This window comes from Anomaloglossus baeobatrachus, chromosome 6 (genome assembly GCF_048569485.1).
Source record: "Anomaloglossus baeobatrachus isolate aAnoBae1 chromosome 6, aAnoBae1.hap1, whole genome shotgun sequence".
Taxonomy (NCBI): domain Eukaryota; kingdom Metazoa; phylum Chordata; class Amphibia; order Anura; family Aromobatidae; genus Anomaloglossus; species Anomaloglossus baeobatrachus.
The window spans coordinates 8,501,604-8,526,979 of NC_134358.1; the positions used below are offsets into that span (position 1 = coordinate 8,501,604).

A 25,376-nucleotide genomic window follows, 5' to 3' on the forward strand; every position below is an offset into this window, starting at 1 on the left:
ACTGCTGAACAAAAAAATACATAAAAGGTTCATCTGAATTTTGTCAGAAAACATCTTGACGATTCCCAACTTTTGGGAGAATACTCTAGACTGACAAAAGCTGAACGTTTTGGAAGGTGAAAGTCCCATTAAATCTGGCGTAGAAGTAATACAGCGTTTCAAGAAAGGAACATCATCAAAATATGGAACATATCAAAATATGGTGGTGGGAGTTGATGGTCGGGGGCTGTTCTGCTGCTTCAGGACCTGGAAGACTTGCTGTGGTAAATGGAACAATGAATTTTGCTGTCTACCAAAAAAATCCTGAAGGAGAACATCCATCCGTCTCTCCGTGACCAGAGATGAGCGAACGCGAGGTTTGGTGTTAGTACCAAACACAAACTTTACAAAACAAAAAAAAAAAAAAAAAGAAGCTCGGGTGCTTTATGTATGAACACCACTCGCATGAGCAAGACATGTGTGTCCTATTCTAAGTCCAGACCTTAACCTGATTGAGATGCTGTGGCATGTCCATAAAAAGGAGGTTCATGCTTGGAAACCCCCCAATGTGTCTGAATTACAGCCCTTATGTGTTGTTATGGACCCAAAAACCCCCATACAGACATTATGTAGAGCTCAGCACCATCTACCTGGTGATTCTCCGGGACGCTGTGCTTCTCCTCTGGACGGTCCTGGTGATTCTCCGGGACGCTGTGCTTCTCCTCTGGACGGTCCTGGGGATTCTCCGGGACGCTGTGCTTCTCCTCTGGACGGTCCTGGGGATTCTCCGGGACGCTGTGCTTCTCCTCTGGACGGTCCTGGGGATTCTCCGGGACGCTGTGCTTCTCCTCTGGACGGTCCTGGGGATTCTCCGGGACGCTGTGCTTCTCCTCTGGACAGTCCTGGGGATTCTCCGGGACGCTGTGCTTCTCCTCTGGACGGTCCTGGGGATTCTCCGGGACGCTGTGCTTCTCCTCTGGACGGTCCTGGTGATTCTCCGGGACGCTGTGCTTCTCCTCTGGACGGTCCTGGTGATTCTCCGGGACGCTGTGCTTCTCCTCTGGACGGTCCTGGGGATACAGAGGACGGGGACATCTCTCTGGTGGGTTTCTTTCTCCATCTGTGGGAGACATATAGTGACAGAACCTTAGCGGCTGGAGACCTGTCCATGTATCACATGCGTCTCATCACCTCCTGATCCAGGGCTATCTCCAGCCTCATATAGTCAGACCCGCCCTGAAGATCTGACGATGGCCTCAGAACGTCCATTACTGTACAGGGCGTCACATATCAGGAGACCAATGATCCCTCATTACTTAGTTTTGTGATAAAAAGATTCACATTGACATTGATCTCTTCAACCATTAAATATATTAACTGTTCCGTATCCTGATAATCCGGCAGCGTTATCTGTATCGGGGGCAGCGGAGAATAACCCGATAAAGGCCCCGATTCCTCCACTGCCCCCGCGAGGAACATCGACCGATACATTGTGGAAAACAACTAAAAGATGTCACTACCAATGTTCAGGATCTCTTAGCATGGGTGTATGGAATAAGACTCACCCCTGATCCAAAGGTCTGTGTGTTGGGTGTTATACCGGATACTACTGAAGAGGACCCGCTTGTGATCGGTATGGCTAGAGCTCAGTACATAGCACGGAAAACCATTGCCTCGCATTGGAAGCGGTCTCCCCCCGATGGTGGAGGAGTTTATTAATAGAGTCAATAGTACTATACGGCTGGAGAAAGGAGAGTATTAATGGAAAGGCTTTCAGAAAATGTGATAAAATCTGGAGCCCTTTCCACAACACCGCGGGTTTCCATCCAAGTGTCACTTCTAGAACACCCGCTTCCCAGGCTTCCATAATTCCCCTTATGTTCCTAATTGTCGCCCTCCGATTTCCCACTTTACAAAAAGGTTTCATGACCATGTTCATCACTTACTCCACCCTAGTATTAAGGAATAGCACCAGTGAGATTATATTAAATTTAACCTTTATTTTATTCCTTAAAACACACAAAAAGCAATATTAAAAAACCAAAGGTTTGACCATGCAGGTCACAATTCACACACTGCCCAGAGCTGTATATAAAGCTCAAAAAGGGCCACAGATACGTCCCTTGGGCAAGATAGACAATGGGACAACTAAATCATGTGTTGAGAGCTGGTTAACAGTATCAGTGGATAGCACATAGTCATAACGACAATAGTTCCATTATGCTCAGATCAGAGTCATAAAATGACACAGGCAAAAGGATATATATTTTTCCTTCACTGAAGGTACGAAAAATACATATAAACACCTATTGGCTGTAATCAACACACAAAATAGGCAAAAAACAGGGAAGATCTCACCCATTCAGATGATCTTCTGTTGCTTATCACAGCATCTCTTGCTGACAGGGCCAAGATGGGGCTTGGATTCCAGGTTGATGTAACTCACCCTAAACCCCATTGACTCCCGTCCTAACAAGGACGGTCCACAACTGAACCTATTATTGTCCTTGTGTAAAGCAGCCCCACATGCTTCCCGACGCGTTTCGTCACGTTTTAGTGACTCCTCAGGGGACCAAACATGGGTTAAAAGTATCAGGGCCAGTGAAGGTGTAATGCCTGCAAGGTCCACACACACCAAATGCTGCTGTTTTTTTGCAGCATTTGGTGTGTGTGGACCTTGCAGGCATTACACCTTCACTGGCCCTGATACTTTTAACCCATGTTTGGTCCCCTGAGGAGTCACTAAAACGTGACGAAACGCGTCGGGAAGCATGTGGGGCTGCTTTACACAAGGACAATAATAGGTTCAGTTGTGGACCGTCCTTGTTAGGACGGGAGTCAATGGGGTTTAGGGTGAGTTACATCAACCTGGAATCCAAGCCCCATCTTGGCCCTGTCAGCAAGAGATGCTGTGATAAGCAACAGAAGATCATCTGAATGGGTGAGATCTTCCCTGTTTTTTGCCTATTTTGTGTGTTGATTACAGCCAATAGGTGTTTATATGTATTTTTCGTACCTTCAGTGAAGGAAAAATATATATCCTTTTGCCTGTGTCATTTTATGACTCTGATCTGAGCATAATGGAACTATTGTCGTTATGACTATGTGCTATCCACTGATACTGTTAACCAGCTCTCAACACATGATTTAATTGTCCCATTGTCTATCTTGCACAAGGGACGTATCTGTGGCCCTTTTTGAGCTTTATATACAGCTCTGGGCAGTGTGTGATTTGTGACCTGCATGGTCAAACCTTTGGTTTTTTAATATTGCTTTTTGTGTGTTTTAAGGAATAAAATAAAGGTTAAATTTTAATATAATCTCACTGGTGCTATTCCCTAACAAATTGTGAGCCCCTGTCCTGGAGGGAACACAAAATTTTGGTTCGCTTGCTTACTTGCACCCTAGTATTAACCGCCCGAAAGCTTTTACTTCCATGCTCTCAAAGCTTTACACTGTTAGTTTTTGTCCCTGTTTTTAATCACTTATATTTTTTTTAGCATATATTATATATACAGTATGTCGGACCATAAAGGACCCGCGGTGACACTGGTTGTAATGTGTTGGGGGGGGTTTATTCTGTGTGTATACGGTGTTTGTCTTACATTTGTATGTACAAAATGTTTAATAAAAATAATCAGATTTAAAAATAAATAAATTATCAAACTGCACAAACCGGCGACTCCGGTGTAAGATAACGGCCGAAATCTGAGAAAGATCCAAACCGGACCGAAACGTCACACGACACGATATCTGCTATCCTGTATGTCCGGATAATCTGCCACTAATGGATAATCTGCCACCGGGGCCCCAGAACGTGCGGAGACACCGGGCCCCCAGAACGTCCGGAGACACCGGGCCCCCAGAGCGTCCGGAGACACCGGGCCCCCAGAGCGTCCGGAGACACCGGGCCCCCAGAGCGTCCGGAGACACCGGGCCCCCAGAACGTCCGGAGACACCAGGCCCCCAGAGCGTCCGGAGACACCGGGTCCCGAGCGTCCGGAGACACCGGGCCCCAAAACGTCTGGAGACTTATGTCTGTGCGATAAATTCTGCTCCACAGAAAACTAATTCCACCATAAATAACATAACGAGACGTCGGCCCCGAGCGCGGTCCCTGTATACAAGTCTCCTCTCACCCTGCGATGAAGGACACGGGGCGCTCTCCATCATCTCCTCCTCATACAGATCCTCCCGTCCTTCCAGATACTCCCACTCCAGAGAAATAGATGGAGACGTCCTGACACCTTACAGGAACCTGACAACACACAACGATAGTGTCAGTACCCAGAATCCTCCAGTGCCGGTCCTGTATAATGTCCCAGCATTTCAGAGCTAAGGGGGAGGGGAAAGAAAAAGAGACAACTCAAAGAAACATCACCCCACAGCCCCCCATGTATCCCCAGTGCCCCCACACCACTAACACCCCACAGCCCCCCATGTATCCCCAGTGCCCCCCACACCACTAACACCCCACAGCCCCCCCATGTATCCCCAGTGCCCCCCACACCACTAACACCCCACAGCCCCCCCATGTATCCCCAGTGACCCCACACCACTAACACCCCACAGCCCCCCATGTATCCCCAGTGCCCCCACACCACTAACACCCCACAGCCCCCCATGTATCCCCAGTGCCCCCCACACCACTAACACCCCACAGCCCCCCACACCACTAACACCCCACAGCCCCCCACACCACTAACACCCCACAGCCCCCGTGTATCTCCAGTGCCCCCCACAGCCCCCGTGTATCCCCAGTGCCCCCCACAGCCCCCCCACGTATCTCCAGTGCCCCCCACAGCCCCCATGTATCTCCAGTGCCCCCATGTATCCCCAGTGCCCTCCACACCACTAACACCCCACAGCCCCCCATGTATCCCCAGTGCCCCCCACACCACTAACACCCCACAGCCCCCCCATGTATCCCCAGTGACCCCACACCACTAACACCCCACAGCCCCCCATGTATCCCCAGTGCCCCCACACCACTAACACCCCACAGCCCCCCATGTATCCCCAGTGCCCCCCACACCACTAACACCCCACAGCCCCCCACACCACTAACACCCCACAGCCCCCCACACCACTAACACCCCACAGCCCCCGTGTATCTCCAGTGCCCCCCACAGCCCCCGTGTATCCCCAGTGCCCCCCACAGCCCCCCCACGTATCTCCAGTGCCCCCCACAGCCCCCATGTATCTCCAGTGCCCCCATGTATCCCCAGTGCCTCCACACCACTAACACCCCACAGCCCCCCCCCCCCCATGTATCCCCAGTGCCCCCCACACCACTAACACCCCACAGCCCCCCCCCATGTATCCCCAGTGCCCCCCACACCACTAACACCCCACAGCCCCCCCCATGTATCCCCAGTGGCCCCCACACCACTAACACCCCACAGCCCCCCCCCATGTATCCCCAGTGCCCCCCACACCACTAACACCCCACAGCCCCCCCCATGTATCCCTAGTGCCCCCCACACCACTAACACCCCACAGCCCCCCCCCATGTATCCCCAGTGGCCCCCACACCACTAACACCCCACAGCCCCCCCATGTATCCCCAGTGCCCCCCACAGCCCCCCCATGTATCCCCAGTGCCCCCCACAGCCCCCGTGTATCCCCAGTGCCCCCCACAGCCCCCGTGTATCTCCAGTGCCCCCCATAGCCCTCGTGTATCCCCAGTGCCCCCCACAGCCCCCGTGTATCCCCAGTGCCCCCCACAGCCCCCGTGTATCCCCAGTGCCTCCCACAGCCCCCGGGTATCCCCAGTGCCTCCCACAGCCCCCGTGTATCCACAGTGCCTCCCACAGCCCCCGTGTATCCACAGTGCCCCCCACAGCCCTCGTGTATCCCCAGTGCCCCCCACAGCCCCCGTGTATCCACAGTGCCTCCCACAGCCCCCCCATGTATCCCCAGTGCCCCCCACAGCCCTCGTGTATCCACAGTGCCCCCCACAGCCCCCCCATGTATCCCCAGTGCCCCCCACAGCCCTCGTGTATCCCCAGTGCCCCCCACAGCCCCCGTGTATCCACAGTGCCCCCCACAGCCCCCCGTGTATCCACAGTGCCCCCCACAGCCCCCCGTGTATCTCCAGTGCCCCCCACAGCCCTCGTGTATCTCCAGTGCCCCCCACAGCTCCGTGTATCCCCAGTGCCCCCCACAGCCCCCGTGTATCCCCAGTGCCCCCCACAGCCCCCGTGTATCCCCAGTGCCCCCCACAGCCCCCGTGTATCCCCAGTGCCCCCCACAGCCCCCGTGTATCCCCAGTGCCCCCCACAGCCCCCGTGTATCCACAGTGCCCCCCACAGCCCCCGTGTATCCCCAGTGCCCCCCACAGCCCCCGTGTATCCCCAGTGCCCCCCACAGCCCCCGTGTATCCACAGTGCCCCCCACAGCCCCCCGTGTATCTCCAGTGCCCCCCACAGCCCCCGTGTATCCCCAGTGCCCCCCACAGCCCCCGTGTATCCCCAGTGCCCCCCACAGCCCTCGTGTATCCCCAGTGCCCCCCACAGCCCCCGTGTATCCCCAGTGCCCCCCACAGCCCCCGTGTATCCCCAGTGCCCCCCACAGCCCCCGTGTATCCCCAGTGCCCCCCACAGCCCCCGTGTATCCCCAGTGCCCCCCACAGCCCCCGTGTATCCCCAGTGCCCCCCACAGCCCCCGTGTATCCCCAGTGCCCCCCACCATCACCTTTTCTTCCTCTTTTCTTTTTCTGTAGTTTTCTTTCTGATCTGCAGCTTGTACTCTAAATAGCTTAAGGACCTGCGATGACGTCATTACCATGTGATCAGTCACGTGACTGGGGCGGAGCTCAATAGTAGATATTGTAGTTTCAGAGGAAGGACCTGTGATGCTGAGTGACCATGTGACCTGCGGGGGCGGAGCTTGTGCTGTGTGGCGATGTGATGGAGTCAGTGGCCCTTCTTCCATACAGAGCAGAGGATGCTGGGAGTTGTGTTTCTTCTGTGTCGTCTTCTGATATCACAGAATAGATTGCATGCTGGGAGTTGTAGTTCTTTCCTGTATGTCACCTCCATGTAATGTGTGATAACAGCCTGGACACGATGGGACTTGTAGTTCTCGCTTTAATCCTCTCCATACTGTGCAGTGACATCACGGCCTGGCAGGGCATGCTGGGAGCTGTAGTTCTAACGATGTGAAGGATCCTGGGCTCCGGCTGACCTTGCAGTAACCGTGGAGACGGCTGTAGAGGAGGTGACCGGCAGATGATGAGCGGCGTCTGATCAGACAACGGAGACTTAAGCGGGCTTTACACGCTGCGACATCGCTAATGCGGAGTCGTTGGGGTCACGGAATTTGTGACGCACATCCGGTCACTTTAGCGATCTCGTTGCGTGTGACACCAATGAGCGATTTTGCATCGTTGCAAAAACGTGCAAAATCGCTCATCGGTGACATGAGGGTCCATTCTCTAATATCGTTACTGCAGCAGCACAGATCGCTCCGTGTGACGCCGCAGGAACGAGGAAGCTCCCCTTACCTGCCTCCCGGCCGCTATGCGGAAGGAAGGAGGTGGGTGGGAGGTTCCAGCCGCTCATCTCCGCCCCTCCGCTTCCATTGGGCGGCGGTTCAGTGACGCTGCTGTGACGTCGCTGTGACACTGAACGAACCACCCCCTTAGAAAGGAGGCGGTTCACCGGTCACCGCGACGTCACAGGGCAGGTAAGTCCGTGTGACGGGTCCGGGCAATGTTGTGCGACACGGGCAGCGATATGCCCGTGTCGCACAACCGATGGGGGCAGGTACGCACTTTGGCGATATCGGTACCGATATCGCAGTTTGTAAAGCGGCCTTAAGGCTAGGTTCATATTTCCGTTGTTTTGGATCAGTCACAATCAGCGGCTCTGATAACGCAATCCGTTTGGCGGATTCCGTTGTTCCCATTGACTTATATGAGCGGCGGATTGTGACTGATGCTCTTCTGTTGCATCCTCCGCCCGACTGATCAGTCGTGGAACGACTGACCATCGGGCGGCAGGAACACAGAGTGTAGCGTTTTTTGAGCAGCGGAATCCTTTTGATTCTGCTGCGCATGCTCTCGGCGGCCGAACGATCAGCCGATCACCTGGCGGCCGGCTAATGAGAGTGATCAGCTGATCACCCGGCGGCCGGCTTCGGTGAGCGATCAGCTGATCACCTGGCAGCCGGCTAATGAGAGTGATCAGCTGATCACCCGGCGGCCGGCTTCTGTGAGCGGTTCAGCTGATCACCCGGCGGCCGGCTTCTGTGAGCGGTTCAGCTGATCACCCGGCGGCCGGCTTCTGTGAGCTATCAGCTGATCACCCGGCGGCCAGCTAATGAGAGTGATCAGCTGATCTCCCGGCGGCCGCCTTCTGTGAGCGTTCAGCTGATCACCCGGCGGCCGGCTTCTGTGAGCGATCAGCTGATCACCCGGCGGCCGGCTTCTGTGAGCGTTCAGCTGATCACCCGGCAGCCGGCTTCTGTGAGCAATCAGCTGATCACCCGGCGGCCAGCTTCTGTGAGCGTTCAGCTGATCTCCCAGCGGCCGGCTTCTGTGAGCGATCAGCTGATCTCCCGGCGGCCGGCTGGTGTGAGCGATCAGCTGATCTCCCGGCGGCCAGCTGGTGTGAGCGATCAGCTGATCACCCAGCGGCCGGCTTCTGTGAGCGATCGGCTGATCACCCGGCGGCCGGCCTCTGTGAGCGATCAGCTGATCTCCCGGCGGCCGCCTTCTGTGAGCGATCAGCTGATCACCCGGCGGCCGGCTTCTGTGAGCGATCAGCTGATCACCCGGCGGCCGGTTGGTGTGAGCGATCAGCTGATTTCCCGGCACCGGCTTCTGTGAGCGATCAGCTGATCACCCAGCAGCCGGCTTCTGTGAGCGTTCAGCTGATCACCCGGCGGCAGGCTTCTGTGAGCGATCAGCTGATCACCCTGAGGGCGGCTTCTGTGAGCGATCAGCTGATCACCCGGCGGCCAGCTTCTGTGAGCGATCAGCTGATCTCCCGGCGGCCAGCTTCTGTGAGCGTTCAGCTGATCTCCTGGCGGCCGGCTTCTGTGAGCGATCAGCTGATCTCCCGGCGGCCGGCTTCTGTGAGCGATCAGCTGATCTCCCGGCGGCCGGCTGGTGTGAGCGATCAGCTGATCTCCCGGCGACTGGCTGGTGTGAGCGATCAGCTGATCACCCGGCGGCCGGCTGGTGTGAGCGATCAGCTGATCACCCTGAGGGCGGCTTCTGTGAGCGATCAGCAGATCTCTCTCGTTTTACAACGGAATCCGCTTTATGATGACAATGAATTCCAATTCTTGTCATCCGTTGTATAACGCATCAGTCACAAGCGTCAAGTAATGAATGTGACTGATGCAAAACAACGGAAATGTGGACCTAGACTTGTTCAGAATTTCGGGGGCAGCCGACACCAAGTGGATGGACCCGGCCCTCAGGGGCCAATTCTGTCAGGGCCTTTTAGAAATGTTGAAGGCTGCCTTGATTTCTGAAACCCGAGTCCTTGGAGGCCGCCGTGTCCTTGGCTATACGTGTGGACAGACGCCTCCGAGAGAGAATATTTACACCACTTTCCCCAGAGACCCTTTCTCGGGGCAGCCCCCATTACCGGAGGGGGAGGAGGCATTCTGGAGGTGAATCATCACTCAGGGGTATGGAGGAGCCCATACAGCGAGGGGGAGCCAGTGCTTCACATGTTTCTTTTTTCCAATTTAAGATTTTATTAAGTTTCAAAGGAATTACAAAATTAAAACATACAACCATATTGTACCAAATGATACAAATCAGAAATCCCAAGTCACTGCTATACCATGCCTTCGCAGGCTTCGTGATATTCTATGGATAGAAGAAATAATACCTGGGTAAACATTTAAAACCTTAGATGATAATGTAACAAGACGAAGAGATTAAGTTGAGTGGTAGTCACAGAATCCAAAGAAGGAGAGGTAAGTCAGAGGAAAGCGGGGAGAGATAGAAAGCAGGGTGGGGCGACCGGGGCTGATACCTCATCTATTGAGCTAAAATTTGTCGAGAGGATGGTGTGTACTGTCTAGAAGAGAAAAAGCCAGGGTGCCCCCGATCCGGAGATTAAATTAGTTCAGGAAATTTCTCACTGGACAGGAAAGACTCCCACTGGAACCACTTAGTGGCTGTCTCCACTGTTTGCCCTCGTGATTGGGCCATCACCATCTCCATGCGATGGATCACATTTACCTCTGTTACCCACTCATCAAATGTCGGGGGGGTAGATTCTTTCCATCGCCGTGGGACCACTGTCTTGGCGGCCTGAAGAAGGTGACCCAAGATAGATTTTTTAAAAACCTTTTCTGGTACGTTAAAGATATACAGTAAAGCTGCCTCCGGGCGTCTGGGTACTACGATCCCTGTAACCTCTTTTATGGCTACCAGTACTTTGTTCCAAAAGATCGACAAGCCCGGGCAGTGCCACCAGATGTGAGACATGGTGCCTCCTGAGGCCCCGCAACGCCAGCACGTGTCCGGTATTTCGGGGCACCACGCATGAAGAGACGCCGGTACCCTGTACCACCTGGAAAGTATTTTATAGCTGGTTTCTTGCATCCTAGTGGCAACTACCGACCTGTGGGTCAGGCGGAAACAACGCTCCCATAGATTCCTGGGAATCGTTTGGTTGAGTTCCAACTCCCAAGCTCTACAAAAGCGAGGAAGCGACCCCTCTGCTGCACTAGTCATAAGCTTGTACACCCTTGATATTGCATGACGCGTGTCGGAAGGCCCAGTGCAAAGGTTTTCAAAAGGAGTTTGGGGTAGGGAAAGAGCCCTGGTAGTGTCCTGAGAGGTTAGGAAATGCTTGAGTTGAGCATACTCAAAGTTAAATCGCAGTTTGAAATTCCGGCCCTCCACTATCTCCAGGAGTGAGATGAGAGACCCGCCCGGAGCCACCCGATTTAATCTTAAAGGAGTCAGTTTCGTGCTTCCCAGGAAATTATTAGATGACGCTCCCGGTAAAAACCCCGGGTTATCGGTTAGTGGCATAAGGGGCCCTCCCGGCTGAATCATGAGATTGCGTGATGACACAGAGTGGACCGTTTTCAATGTTTGTTTAGTACTATAAGACATCTCAATCTTATGTCTGGTGAGGAGCGGCCAGGTCCAGGGTAGGGTCGGTAACGATAAGGGGCACATATCCTGTGCCATGCCGACCCAAAGCTTAGAACCAGTATTATGTAAAAGGTCCAGGATCCTGGCATAAGCGGCTGCTAAGTAGTACCGCCTACAGTCAGGTAGTCCTGTCCCTCCCGCATTCTTGGTCCTAGTCAGGACGCTACTCCCTATACGGGCACGCCTTCCGGACCAAACAAATTGATTGAATATGCGCTGCATCTTGGCCCAATAGGATGCTGGAACATAAACCGGAGCTGTCTGTATCAAGTACAGCAATCTCGGCAGCGCCGTCATCCTGAGTGCGCTGATCCTTCCGAACCATGAAAGAGTGCCTCTGTGCCACCGGGCTAAATCACTCTCGAGTCGTGACAGGAAACTTTGGTAGTTTAATTGAAAGAGCTTGGACAAGTCAGATGGGATCTTGATGCCCAAGTACCCAATACTACCATGGGGTGGCCATCTAAAGGGAAAGTTTGGTTTTATAACATTCACAGTTGTTTGGGGTAGAGAAATATTTAAGGCTTCTGATTTATCAAAATTGATTTTAAAATTGGACCATTTGCTAAAGCGGTTCAGCTCCACCATTAAGGATGGGAGAGAGGTGATGGGGTTACATAGATAAATAAGGAGATCATCAGCAAAGGCAGCACATTTATGCTCCCGGTTGGCGATTTTAATTCCCTTTATGTCCGGATTGGCCCGGATGGCCGACAACAAGTGTTCCATGACTAAAACATACAATAAAGGTGACAAGGGGCATCCCTGTCGAGTCCCGTTACGAATGGAAAAGGGTTTCGATAGAGTGCCATTGATCTTAAGGTGAGCAGTCGGGGCATGGTATAAAGCCATAATTTTGGATGAGAAAACCGGTCCCAAGCCTATGTGGTCCAAGGTCTGTGCAATTGACTGCCAGGAGACTCTATCGAAAGCCTTCTCAGCGTCCAAAGATAGCAACATCATCGGCAGTTGTTTAGTATGTGCGTGTTGAATTAAATCCAAGGTTTTTATGGTGTTGTCCCTTGCCTCTCTACCCAGGACAAACCCGACCTGGTCCAAATGGATCAGGTCAGGAAGCAAAGGACCAAGTCTATTTGCCAAAAGCTTGGCATAAATTTTTAAATCTACATTAAGAAGTGATATTGGTCTAAAACTACCACACACCGTGGGGTCCTTTCCAGCCTTACTGAGTAATGAGATGTGTGCTGTGGTGGAATGGGGTGGAAAGTGGACAGAGTCCGAAATCGAATTAAAGGAAAGGAGCATTAGGGGTGCTAACTGATCCGAAAAGGATTTATAAAATTTGGCGGGGAATCCGTCGGGGCCAGGGCTCTTGTTTCCAGGTGTGTCGCGAATCACTGCCAGCAAGTCCTCCAGTGTAAATGGACTTTCCAAGTTGTCAATTATAGAGCTATCGAGACGTCCAAAAGGTGAGGGCACTAGAGGGCTCTCATCACTCGACCTGGGGGGCTCAACCGGTAAATTATATAACTTGGAATAATAGTCGTGAAAAGTATTCGAGATTTCTGGGGTGGCATAGAGTATTTCGTCGCGTGGGCTCTTGATGCAAGGTATGAGGGTATGAGCTCTGTCTTCTCTCAGCGCGTTGGCCAACAATCTTCCGGGTTTATCCCCAAACTCGTAAAACCTCCCCCTTCCCACCTGTATTAGACGCTGGTATGAGGAATCAAGCAGTTTTTTAACCTGGAACCTAGCTTGTAAAAGGGCTTGTAGATTTGTGGCCGATAAGGCTCGCTTGTGGATGAGCTCCAGTTCAGAGACCTTCTGGAGAGCTTTTACTATGCTTTGGGCCTTTTCTTTCTTGATTCGGGACTCGTGTTTAATAAAAATACCTCGTAGGACACATTTCAGTGCTTCCCACTTATATGTGGGGGCTGTGTCATCTACTGAGTGGTCCTCCATGAACCTAGTAATAGAGGTCTGAATGTCAGTGACACAAAGCTCATCCAGTAGCAACGACTCATTCAGCCGCCACGACCCCCTAGGAGCCGAAAGAGAGGGGATCTCTATTGTGCAATACACCGGCGCGTGGTCTGACCACAATATATTATCCATTCCCGTATGTTGGATCCATGGGAGAGCGCTATGTTGAATTAATATGTAGTCAAGACGACTATAAGAGTCCTGAGTGTGTGAATAAAAACTATAGTCTCTGTCCGAGGGATGCTGTATTCTCCAAGCATCAAACAATTGAATGCGCAGTAGAGCTTTTTTGATACGTTTAATGGTGGTGTATGCAATACTAGATTTTCCTTTGGAATTATCTAATGTGGGGTCGAGGGTGACATTTAGGTCGCCACATAAAATCACCGTGCCCTGCAGCAAGGGGATCGCGACGTCAATCAGACGGGAAACAAAGCTGTCCTGTTTTTGATTTGGGGCGTAAGCATTAATTATTGTGAAAATGTGGGTTCCCACCCTCAGTGAGAGTATAATATATCTTCCAAGACTATCTGTCGTGCACTTTAAGATTTGATGTGGGAGGGATTTATGGATGGCTATTGCCACGCCTTTAGAACGGGAGTCCGGGTTGTCTGAGGAAACCCATGTCTGGTAATACTTATTTTTAAGAATAGGGGCATGTCCTTGTTTGAAGTGTGTCTCCTGGAGGCATGCTATTCTCACCTTCCGTTTATGAAGATGATACAGTATCTGTGTCCTTTTCTCCGGAACATTGAGGCCCCTGGCATTGAAAGAAGCAATGGTTAGATCCGCCATCTATAAAAGAGTAGTACATTAGAGATATATAAGAGAGGGTAACGAACCCTATCAGCCCGGCCGCTGAGAATAGAAAGAAGGGAAGACTGGAGGTAGGTAGGATATAGTGGGGAGAAGAGGAAAAGAGCAACGAAAACTGGGAGAACAGCAGGCAAAAAAAACCTTGCACAGTAAACTAAATCCGAACAATTGTTCCTAGGGAACATATCCGCCTGATCTAGGCAGGACAGAGGATCCCGGCCTATTTGGGGAAAAAGGATGTCAGACATAACCAAGCCGAGCTCCGTGCATGCAAGAAAAACATTAAAGATAACCACAGGAACCGGCAACAATATCAAATATTCATGTAGTACGGGCGATGAATAAACTTAAAGGCAGCATACATTCCGCCACTGAGCACATCTATATCGGTCACCGAGGACGACCCGTCCCCCGACCCCGCCTTTCTCTCGGGGGCAGCCCCCTGCCGGACACAGGAGGTGTAGACCGTCCAGAAGAGGCCTGCCGTCCCCTAGGTACCCACTGCTGGAGTAGGGTAATCGGCCAGGTTGCAATAGTGATTGTAGGTAAATCCAGGCTCTTAGTAAAGGCCGGGAGGTCTTCTGGGGATCGCAAGACCATCCATCGGGAGTCCTTCCGCACCGACAGGGAGAATGGAAATCCCCATCGAAACGGTAGACCCCTCTCCTTCAAGGCATCAAGGAGGGGCTTAAGGGTCGCACGTTGGGCCAGGGTGTGGCGTGAGAGATCCGGCATTATGCGTATGGTAGAGCCATTAAACGACAAGTGTTGTTTCCCCCTGGCTGCTTGAAGGATGGCCTCTTTGACAGCGAAAAAATGCACTCTGCACACGATATCCCTCGGGCGGGGGTCCTCTGGATCCGGGGGACGTAGGGCTCTATGGGCTCTATCGAGCTCGAGGGGGGCCCCTGGTGGCCTCTTTAGCAGATTGTTGAAGATAGAACGGAGAGCAGTAGGTATATCAGGAGCGGCAATAGATTCCGGGATACCTCTAATACGTAAATTGTTCCTTCTATTTCTATTCTCTAAGTCGTCTACATGTTGTTGAAGGGCAAATAGTTGCTTGGATTGGTTTTCTACAGTCTCTTGAATAGATTGAATAGACGTCTGAGAATTTGATTGTTTCTCTGTCAGGGAATCGACTCTGTGAGTAAGTGAGGAGAGATCTTGCCGTAGTTGGATAAACTCTTGTTTACATTCCGCCACCACTTGATTAGCCAGTGCTGCAATGTCGTTCTTGGTGGGGATCGCTTGCAACAGTGACCGTAGGTCTGCCAGGGAGGCCGGGCGGTCCTCGCCCATCGAGGTGACAGCGTGAGACGTATTGGGGTATGAATAGAAAGAGTCCTGTATAGCTGGACCGTATATTAGTGTTTGCGTTTGCGTGCTTTGGGGGTTTTTCATATCGTCCCATATTAGTGGCATGGACATATGGCGCATTGGGGGTGTTCCCACTGCTCTTGGCCCTCCATCTCTGGGAATCAAGATGCCCTTTTCTCTGACCGAGACTGTCGGGCTCTCAGCCCATGAAGAGCCAGTGGACCATCGATCTGGAGAGGGAGGGGTTGCTTCCCTCTGAGGTGTCCCCCAGGATTTGTTGGCTGCTACCCAGGATTCAGATGGCTCCCCTGCATTTCCAGCTTCCCCTGCAGGTCTTTTAACCCCTGGTGCATACGCCTGGCTGGTTACTTCACCTCCCTCTCTGGTTGGAGTCCCGCTCCCCAGGCCTTCCCGCGGTCCCCGTACCTGTGTCCTTTCTCCCAGCAGACCTTCTGGGCAAATCGCTGCTCCCTCCTTTCCTCTGGCTGCCGGGCCATTGTATGCAGACAGGGGCAGTAGTGCCTGCAACGCGGCTTCCCCGTGCAGCGCCTGCTTCCCCCGTGCCCGGGCCTGCCGCGGTGATGCTTCTTCTGGGCCCAGGCACACGTGCACTCCGTGCACGCACGCCGCATTACTCTCCGCTCCCCTGATGCCGGCCGCCGGTGAGTCATCCGGATTACCCGGCTCCAGCAGAGATGTCGCGGGACGTGAGGCAGGTAGGACGCCTGCTGCAGCCGACCCATCTTCCTTTCCCAGTCTGCTGGATGGCGTCTCCGTGGCGCGGCCGCCATCTTGGAATGGCGCCGCAGATGATGCCGCTTCCTCCACCGCAGGGGGTCCACTGATTCCCGCCGTCCCCGGGTGTTCTTTGGGGGGTCCGTCCTTGTCATGTGAGGACCCTGCCGCCTCACCCCTTCTCTGGGTCTTCGGGCCCATCGCTCCAGCGGACACCGGTGCAGGGGCCCCTTCAGGCTGTAGTTCTCTCCCAGGCTGAGAGGCAGTCCCAGGCTCCCGGGAACGGGTGAGGTACACCCCAATCGTGCCCTGAGATGCAGAAAGTTGCCCTGATGTGTTGGGCTTGTTTTTCTTGGTGGATTTGCCCATTATATATATAGTAAACCGGCCCTTTGGAAGGATATTTAGAGGAGCTCTAACAAGCAGCTTCCTCACTCGGCCATGTCCAGCTCCGCCCCCCCTGCTTCACATGTTTCAACTAAAATCTGCAACAAAAAAAGTGTTTGTTTTTTTGTGGTAAAAAAAAGTAATTTTATTGGAGTCTGTTCCTCAGGTCCTAAGCAGAAAGGAACATCTGGGACTCAGCCGACCTTTGGTGGTGTGGGGATGGAGAATTGGGGTATGGGTTTGTCTTCTACATGTAATCCTTGCTTTGTCTAGACCGCAGAAATGAGAACATGTCTGTGTTTGTGGACAGTGGGGCAGGAGTCAGCATGGTGGGTGCTTTGTTTGTATGAACTCATGGGCTTACCTGCAGTATGTTAATTACTTGCCCCAGGGCTATGGGGTACTCGGTCCCGGGCCGTATATGTACGGGGATGCTGTGTCACGGATGTGCAATGGCCGTTGCCCGGTTCCGTGACCCTGGGGGTCGCTTTAAAAGGGGTTATATACAGGGGAGATGAAAGAGTTTATGTCATGATGCCACTTGCGGGTTTCGGCTAGGTAGTTGGAGCCGCCGCTGCACAGACTATGGCCACTGGGGCTGGTGGTGATGGCAGCTTGGATGTTGGGCCCTCTCCAAGTAGGGCTGAGCCCCAGGGTGTAGATGATGGAGTGCGGCGTGGAAATAACAGAGACCACACGATAGGAATGCAGTGCAACTATTGTTTACTCACAGCGATGGTAATGATGGACGGCTGGTTCAGACCCCTGGTCCCCGTAGTCCCAGTGTCGGTGTGGTAACCTGGTGGCTTCTTTCCCCCGCACCTCTGAGTAGTTTTGTGGAACCCCGTGGCTGGGAGCGTCTGGGGGGTCCCCTCCTGTTAGTCGTCAGGCTCTGGTCCGTACGGTGGGTCGTGTGAACCTTGTAGGGTCGGTGTTCTGTTCCAGGTCCCTGGCTCTCTCGTTACTGTTGACTCTTGGGTCAGTGAGGTCCTGGATGGTCCCCACACTGTGCAGGTATTGGACAGGCAGCTTGAAGCGTTCACCTGACCTAGGGCCCTGTGCCCCATCGGTGCTTTGGTTCCAGGGGTACCTCATCGTACCCTCCCTGGAATCACTCTCCTGTACCAGTCAGGTCACTGCTACACGACACAGTCTCGAGACACGTCCGTCTCTTACTACAGTCACTACTGACTGACTTACTATCTCTCTCCTCCCCCCCGGGTTGTTGGCTAGTGGACTGGATCGGCTCCACCCCTAGGTGGCCATCCATTGGGTCACCAACTAATCAGTCACCCACGATTGGGAGAGGGAACTGAGGATGTTATGTGTTTTGATGGTACCGGCACTGAGCTTCCATGTCCCTGGGGGTAGGCCCTGCATCTATGACAGGATGTACCTAGTAGTGCCCTGAGGGGTTCAGGGGCGCTATATTAACTAATCCCATCTCCATCTATGCCAATAGACTCAGCGCTGCTTGCTCGGGGATTCCTCACACTATGTTATATCATGTGGAATCTGAAGGTAGGGCTCCTGCATCATGAGGTCATTTCCTGCTATGTCCTGGAGGACTTTCCCACTCCTATTGTACTGGGTCTACCCTGGTTGGTGAAACATATTTCTGTAGTGGATTGGCAATTCTTTGAAATTGTGGAGTGGGGAAACTACTGTCTTGATAACTATTAAAACACTTCCCTCTCTGCAGCCTCTACGGAGACATTTCCTGCATTTTTACAAAGAAAAACCAAGATAGCCAGCACTAAATGTGCACTACAGCACTAAAAATTCCAAACTGTACTTATTAAAATTGGAAATTTTTGGCAAAAAGTTGCAATTTCTTGAGCCACCCCGCCACGTCACGGCAAATTTCTTTGGGGCAGTCCTATTCTAAAATATTTTTATATAAAATGTGCCATACGGCCTCACGTGAAAAAGTACAACTGTTCTTAGCAGCACTACATCAGGCCTGTCCACAGGCTATTTACTTCAGGCCTGCACGCACGTGCCGCGAGACACGTATTTACCCTGCGTGTTGCGTGTGGTAAGTACGTGTCTCAGGTACGTGCGGTCCACGTGTGTTCTACGTGTGGTATCCGCGATAGCACACGTAGAACCGGTAATTTGCATACTCACGTGGTCCGCGCTGCTGTCCGTGGTGCTGATCTTTGGTCTCCGGTCCTGCCGACTCCCCGCTGCTGCTGCTTCCGGCCACAGTGAAGTGAATATTAAATGAGCATAATGAGCGGCGGTCGGCAGCAAGTGGCAGCAGCGGCAGAGACAGGAGGGCTGGAGAAGGGGAGTAAATGTTTTGGGGTTTTTTCACTGACACGTGTGTTTTCTCCAGTGCGTGTCACACGGGACCGCATCCACACTACATCCGTGTGGTACGGGTGAAACCCGTGCTGCCGGAGAAAACGTGGACATGTCAGCGTGTAGAAAAACGCACACCCGTCCAAACGCATACGGACACATGTTCCGTGTGGTTTTACGTGTGTGTGCCTGCTACAATATGGTAGCATTGCTGAACGTGTCTCCGTGCCGCCGGTACGTGCAAAAAATGGCAAACACGTACCGGCGGCACGGATGTGTGTCGGAGGCCTCAAGCAGCATTTGCTTGGGCCTGTCTCGCCCACAGCCATGATTCAGTCATGGGTACGGGATTGGAAAACACCAAATAAGTGCTGCTAAGAGCAGTTCTACTTTTTCATATGTGAGGCCGTCTGGCACATTTTATATAAAAATATTTTAGACTAGGACTGCCCAAATGCGATTTGCCATGACGTGGCGGGGCAGCTCAAGAAATTGCAATTTGTTTGCCAAAAATCTCAAATTTTAATAATAAGTACAGTTTGGAATTTTTAGTGCAGTAGTGCATATTTAGTGCTGGCTATCTTGGTTTTTTTATTACCTGCATTTTTTGTCTGGGTTTGAGGATATATTTGAGGATATATTTTCAGAGAGGGGGTGTCAGGATTTGCCTCCCCATTGTGTATACAATTGCCTTATTAATCTGTTTCCTAGAGCAGAATTTACCAAGTTCACACTGTATAATCTCTCCGGCCCAGAGAGACAGGCCATGAAGGGTTACATTGCTGAGAGTCTGGAGAAGGGACATATCAGACCCTCCTCTTTGTCCATAGCGGCAGGGTTCTTCTTCGTTAACAGGAAAGATGGGGGCCTCCTCCCTTACTTAGTTTTCTGGTAATTTAATCAGATTACCGTCCAAGACCAATATCTTCTTTGTCTGATTCGAGACTTGTTCAACCAGTTTGTGGGAGCTAAATGGTTTTCAAATTGGATTTATGTAGGACCTACAATCAGATTACATGCAGAGACGGGGATGAGTGGACACCGGCTTTCAATACACCTGAGGGGCATTCTGAAAGTCTGGTCATGACATTTGGCCTCACTAAAGCCCCTGCTGTTTTTCATCCTTTTGTGAATGATATTTTTCACCATTTGGCGGGCAGGTTTGTGGTGGTTTATTTGGACGATATCTTCATCTACTCCCCCGATATGGAGACACATCAGGTACATGTTAAACAGGTATTACAGAACTGTATGCCAAACTGGAGGTGTGTTTTCCCTGTCCAAGAGCTGCAATTTATGAGGTACCCGTTGTCGTCTTCAGGGTTTTGGCTGGATTCAGAGAAGATCTGTGCCATACTTGACTGGGATTGTCCGGAAAACCTGAAAGCATTACTACGCTTTCTAGGATTTACCAATTTTTACCAGAAATGTATTAAGCATTATTCGGTAATTGTGAAACCTCTCATTGATATGACAAAGAAAGGGACGGATTTCTCTACATAGCCAGACTTCACCCAGCAGGCTTTTTTCTCTTTAAGAGTTGTTTTTCCACGGCACCTATACTCAGTCAGCCTTTTATCATAGATGTTGATGGGTCTGAGGTGGGGGGTGAGGCTGTGTTGTCACAAGGACCGCCTCCTGGTATATGGCGCCCATGTGCTTTCTTTTGCAAGAAATTGTCTTCGGCCGAGAGAAACTATGAAATTGGCAACACAGAGCTCTTGTCAATTAAGTTGGCTTTCAAGGAATGGCGCCATTGCCTGGAGGGGGCAGTTCATCCCATTACCGTAATCACAGGCCATAAAGACTTGTCATATCTCCAATCTGCCTAACGCCTCAATCCTAGGCAGGTGAGTTGGTCTTTGTTTTTTTACCAGGTTTAATTTTAGTGTCACTTACAAGGGTTAAAAACGTCAAGGCAGATGCTTTATCCCGAAGCTTCCCTGATGGTAGTGATCATGTGAACCATGTCCCCATTTTGCAGAAGGAGCTGTCTTGTGCCCAGACTTGGAGGGGGAGGTGTTGGAGGCTCAGGGGGACGCCCCGGCCTCCTGCCCTTCAGGGAAGTTATAGGTGCTATCTAATTTGTGCCATAAAATAATGGGAGAACATCACAACTCTGTACTTACAGGTTATCCAAGTAGTAAAGCAACCTCGGACCTCCTTTCTCGTCGTTTCTGGTGATCTGGGTTGCATTAGCATGTGGTTGACTATGTGTCTGCTTGCAGTATTTGCGCACGTTCCAAGGTAATACATACCCGTCATTCTGGATTTCTTTTTCTATTGTCTATCCCTAGTAGACCGTGGATGCATTTATCCATGGATTTCATTACTGACTTACCTTTGTCTGCTGGTAAGACTGTGCTTTTAGTGGTTGTGGATAGGTTCAGTAAGATGGTATATTTCATTGCGTTACCGGCATTTTCCTTTCGCCACGACAGCACCCACGAGAGAGGGATCCGCCCCCTTCAAGACAGGAAACCTACAGATAAAAAGGGGCGGTCCCCCTCCCTCATCAGTTGGTTTCCTGTCCTGAATTGATCGGAACCTACTATACCTGGGTCCAGTTGAGTATCTGCGGTCCCTAGGGGAACGGCAGAGCTCAGGATCCGGAAGCACGGTCGGTGGAGATCCCCTCGTGGACTCCGTCCTCCAGTGCACCTCGTCCTCTTTCCCTTGGTCCGGCCTTGTCCACCTGAAAAATGACGCCTGCAGGAGCGCGCTGGTAAGTATGCTGTGCGTGGTGGGGCCGGAGGCTCTCCCTGTGCCATGTGCCTGCTTCCGGGTTACAGGCCACGTGTGCGCGGGGGGGGCGTGTCCGGGGCCTGCCGCGTCAGCGCGCACGCGCTGCTGCAGTGACCCGGAAGTGCACGGGAGCACTTCCGGGGGAACGGACAGGGGGAGGTACCATGGAGAAGCCCGTGGATCCCTCCCTCCTGACGCGACGAACACTGCTGGGCGGTGAATAGCTGTGCGCGGTGGGGCCGAAGCTCCCTCTGCGCTGCGTGCCTGCAGCTTCAGGGTTGCACGGCGTGTGCGCGTGGGAGGGGCCGTGTCCAGGGCCTGCCGCGTTAGCGCTCGTTGCTGCAGAAGTGACCCGGAAGTGCAGGAGCACTTCGGAGGGGGGACATGGGGGGGGTGCACTAAGGTGGGCTTCCCTATTAAAGGAGAGTGGAGCCTCCAGGAAACGTGTTTTATTCCTTTCCATGATGGGAAGTCCACGCACCTCCCCATCCCGGGACCCATCTCCGTCGAGGGATGCTGGACATAAAGACTCCAGCGACTCCAGGAGTTCCACGTTTCGCAAGAGGAAAGAGGACCGTATCGACTCTGCATCCTCTAAGGGTCGCCAGACGAAGCCTTCGTCTCCACCTCCGAAGTTGATATCCGTTTTTTCCTGGTATGGGTGAGTGAACTCCGTGAATGTCCCCCTTTACTGATGTTCCCTTCCGGTTCTGTTTCAGGCCCCTAGGAAGTGCTCTGCTAAAGCTAATAATAAGGAATGCCCCCTGTGCGCTTGTCCCCTCCCTAAAGACTACAAACACGCCTTTGTGGGCCCTGCATCCAAGCTATACGGGGGGGGGGGGAGGCTCCGGCTTCTACTGTCCCCCCTCCGGATCTTCGGGAACTAATCCGTTCAGAAATTCAGGCTTCTCTCCAGTCCCTTCAGGGGTCTAAGAAGCACAAGATAACTCGCCACCAGCATGATTCTCCCCTGTCTTCTGACTCGGACGATAGCCACGGTGATTCTTCTTCAGCATCTTCCTCATCTTCTTCTGACGAGGCTGGGAAAGCTTGTTTTTCCTTGGATGGGATGGACGGCTTAGTAAAAGCCGTTCGCTCGACCATGGGAATTGCAGAGGAGAAAAAAAACAAAAACAGCTGATCATACTCTGTTTGCTGGTCTCGCTCAGAAGAAGCGGAAGTCTTTCCCTGTAAATGAGGCCCTTAAAACCCTCGTTTGCAGGGAATGGCAGAAACAAGATCTTTGCGGGTTTCTTCCATCTTCTTCAAAACGACGATACTCCTTTGATGACGAGGGCTTATCACAATGGTGCAAAGTACCGAAGGTGGATATGGCCGTGGCGAAATCTTCCAAGAAGTCGGCGCTACCTTTTGATGATATGGGATTCCTGCGAGATCCTCTGGACCGTAAATCCGATGCCTTCCTGCAAAAGACCTGGGAAGCCTCTGCAGGAGCACTGAAACCCGCCATTTCTGCAACATGTACCGCCAGGTCCCTTTCAGTCTGGCTGGATCACTTGGAAAAGCAGCTTAAGTCTGGCACCTCCAGAGATAAGATAATTTCCTCGCTACCATTACTCAAAGATGCGGCTAATTACCTGGCAGACGCTTCTGCCGACTCTGTCCGCCTGGCGGCCCGATCGGCAGGGTCTTCTAATGCAGCCCGGAGAGCTCTCTGGCTGAAATCGTGGAAAGGGCACACATCCTCAAAATCAAGGCTGTGTGCACTTCCCTGTGAGGGTGAGTTCCTCTTTGGTCCTCAGCTGGATGACATACTCACCAAGGCTGGAGATAGTAAAAAAAGGGTTCCCTAATGCATTTACTCCTCCCTCTAGGCACCCGTATCGCAAATGCCGTTTCCAGCCCGCCCGACCGCACGGACAGATCTGACAACCCCGCTTCTGGGTCCAAGGGAGCCCTGTTTGGCAACCCTTCCTTCCGTCAGAAGTTCCCCAAACAATGATGAGGTTTTTCCGGTGGGAGGCAGGCTCCGTTTTTTTGCGGACATTTGGAAAATCGTCACTTCCAGCTCCTTTATCCTAGATTTGCTCTCACAGGGTCTCCGGCTGGAATTCACGTCCCTCCTTCCTCAATTTTTTTGTGTTACAACCACTGGGAGATCAGCAGATCACCATCACGCATTGGTGTCAGAAGTCCTCACGATAAGCAGGTTTTTACACCGGTCCCATTACATCAGAGAGGCCAAGGGTTCTACTCCCCCCTTTTCTTGGTACCAAAACCGGATGGGTCATTTAGAACCATTATTAATCTAAAGAAGCTTAATCTCTTCCTGACATATCGGCCATTTAGAATGGAATCCCTCCTGACCACTATAAAATTGCTCTTCCCCAATTGTTACATGGCGGTCCTTGATCTGAAAGATGCGTATTACCACATCCAGGTCCACCCACGTTATCAGCAGTACCTCCGGGTAACGCTCTTAATTCACGACTCCGTTCACCATTTCCAATTCACGGCAATGCCCTTCGGCGTTTCCCTCGCCCCACGGATTTTCACCAAAGTCATGGTTGAGGTCACTGCTCACCTTTGCGAACACCAGACCTTCATCATCCCCTATTTAGATGACCTACTGGTTGTGGGTAACACGGCAGCACAATGTTCCCTCCGCCTCAGTCATGCTATGTCGACCCTGGGACGTCTCGGGTGGCTTTTGAATCTGCAGAAATCTAGACTCACGCCTTTCACCTTTTGGTCTTTCCTAGGCATGCTCCTGGATTCCCGCCTACAGCATTATTTTCTTCCGTCAGACAAAGTGGCCAAGATCCAGAGGGTCATACGACATGCACAAAGTCACAGGTCACTCTCTCTCCGGTCCGCCATATCTCTGTTAGGGTCACTGACTTCCTGTATCCCCGCTGTCCAGTGGGCTCAGCTTCATTCCAGGCAACTACAGTGGGAGGTCCTGGAAGCTGCAAGATCCCATCAAGGGTCCCTCGATCGTCCTCTGACCTTGACAGACACAGCCCGTGCTTTCCTAACCTGGTGGCTGTTGGAGGCGAACCTAACCAAGGGGAAGGAATGGCATGTTCGCCCCACCAGTCTCCTCACGACGGACGCCAGCCCCTGGGGGTGGGGGGCTCACCTGGGGAACTCTATGGCTCAAGGTCTCTAGTCCGCTCAAGAGTCAACTGCGTCCTCCAACCAGAAAGAACTCGTGGCAGTCAGTGAAGCCCTGATGTCCTTTCTTCCCCTCCTCAAGGGCACCCATGTACGGCTCTGTACGGACAATCAGACGGTGGTCACGTAAATCAACCACCAAGGGGGGACGAGGTCCTCTTCCCTCATGACCACGGCGGTACACCTATTGGAACTCGCCGAAGCACATCTCTTGTCCCTCTCTGCTGTACACATCCGGGGGTTGGACAATATCAAAGCAGATTTCCTCAGCCGTCACACTCTGTCAGGGAGAATGGGTCTTACATCAGGAGGTTTTTGCTCAGATAGTACAGTGCTGGGGCCTACCGGTTATAGACTTGTTTGCTACCAGAGACAACAGGCAGTTGAAACAATTTGGCTCCCTGAACAGGGCAGATCAGCCGACGGTCCTGGACGCCCTTCAGGTTCCTTGGCGGTACAGCCTTGCTTATGCCTTCCCTCCCCTGATTCTCCTGCCTACAGTCCTTCGGAAGATCAGGGAGGATCAAGCTCGCATACTCCTTTATAGCTCCCTTCTGGCCCAGGCGTCCCTGGTTCTCCCTCCTGAGACATATGTCAGTGACGGACCCCTGGGTTCTCCCCTCCCGGCCAGACCTCCTGTCACAGGGTCCTTTACTTCATCCACGCGTCAAGGGACTCCACTTGACTGCATGGAATTTTAAAGGGCGTTACTAGCCTCCCACGGGTTTTCCAGCCGTCTTGTGGATACCCTGCTGCAGAGTAGGAAGCTGGTAACCACCCGTCAGTATGGTCGAGTATGGAAACTGTTCCTTGCCTCTTTTCCTGATTCCTCACCTTCTGTGGTCCCGATCTCCTCTATTCTGGAGTTTCT

General features: G+C 52.4%; 2 protein-coding genes and 1 long non-coding RNA gene across 3 annotated transcripts in view; all 3 read right to left on the reverse strand.

Annotated features, from left to right (window-relative positions):
* LOC142316918 (uncharacterized) overlaps nucleotides 1-25,376 on the reverse strand; it is a 275,040-nt gene that overhangs the window by 196,094 nt on the left and 53,570 nt on the right. The window lies entirely within an intron of this gene.
* Nucleotides 1-25,376, reverse strand: part of LOC142316922 (uncharacterized) — an 89,523-nt gene that overhangs the window by 10,643 nt on the left and 53,504 nt on the right. The window lies entirely within an intron of this gene.
* Nucleotides 949-6,763, reverse strand: LOC142316923 (uncharacterized). The gene is made up of 3 exons (XR_012754638.1): nucleotides 6,676-6,763; nucleotides 4,119-4,237; nucleotides 949-1,099 (listed from the first exon to the last, which is right to left on the reverse strand). It is a non-coding gene; the product is annotated as an uncharacterized LOC142316923 (long non-coding RNA).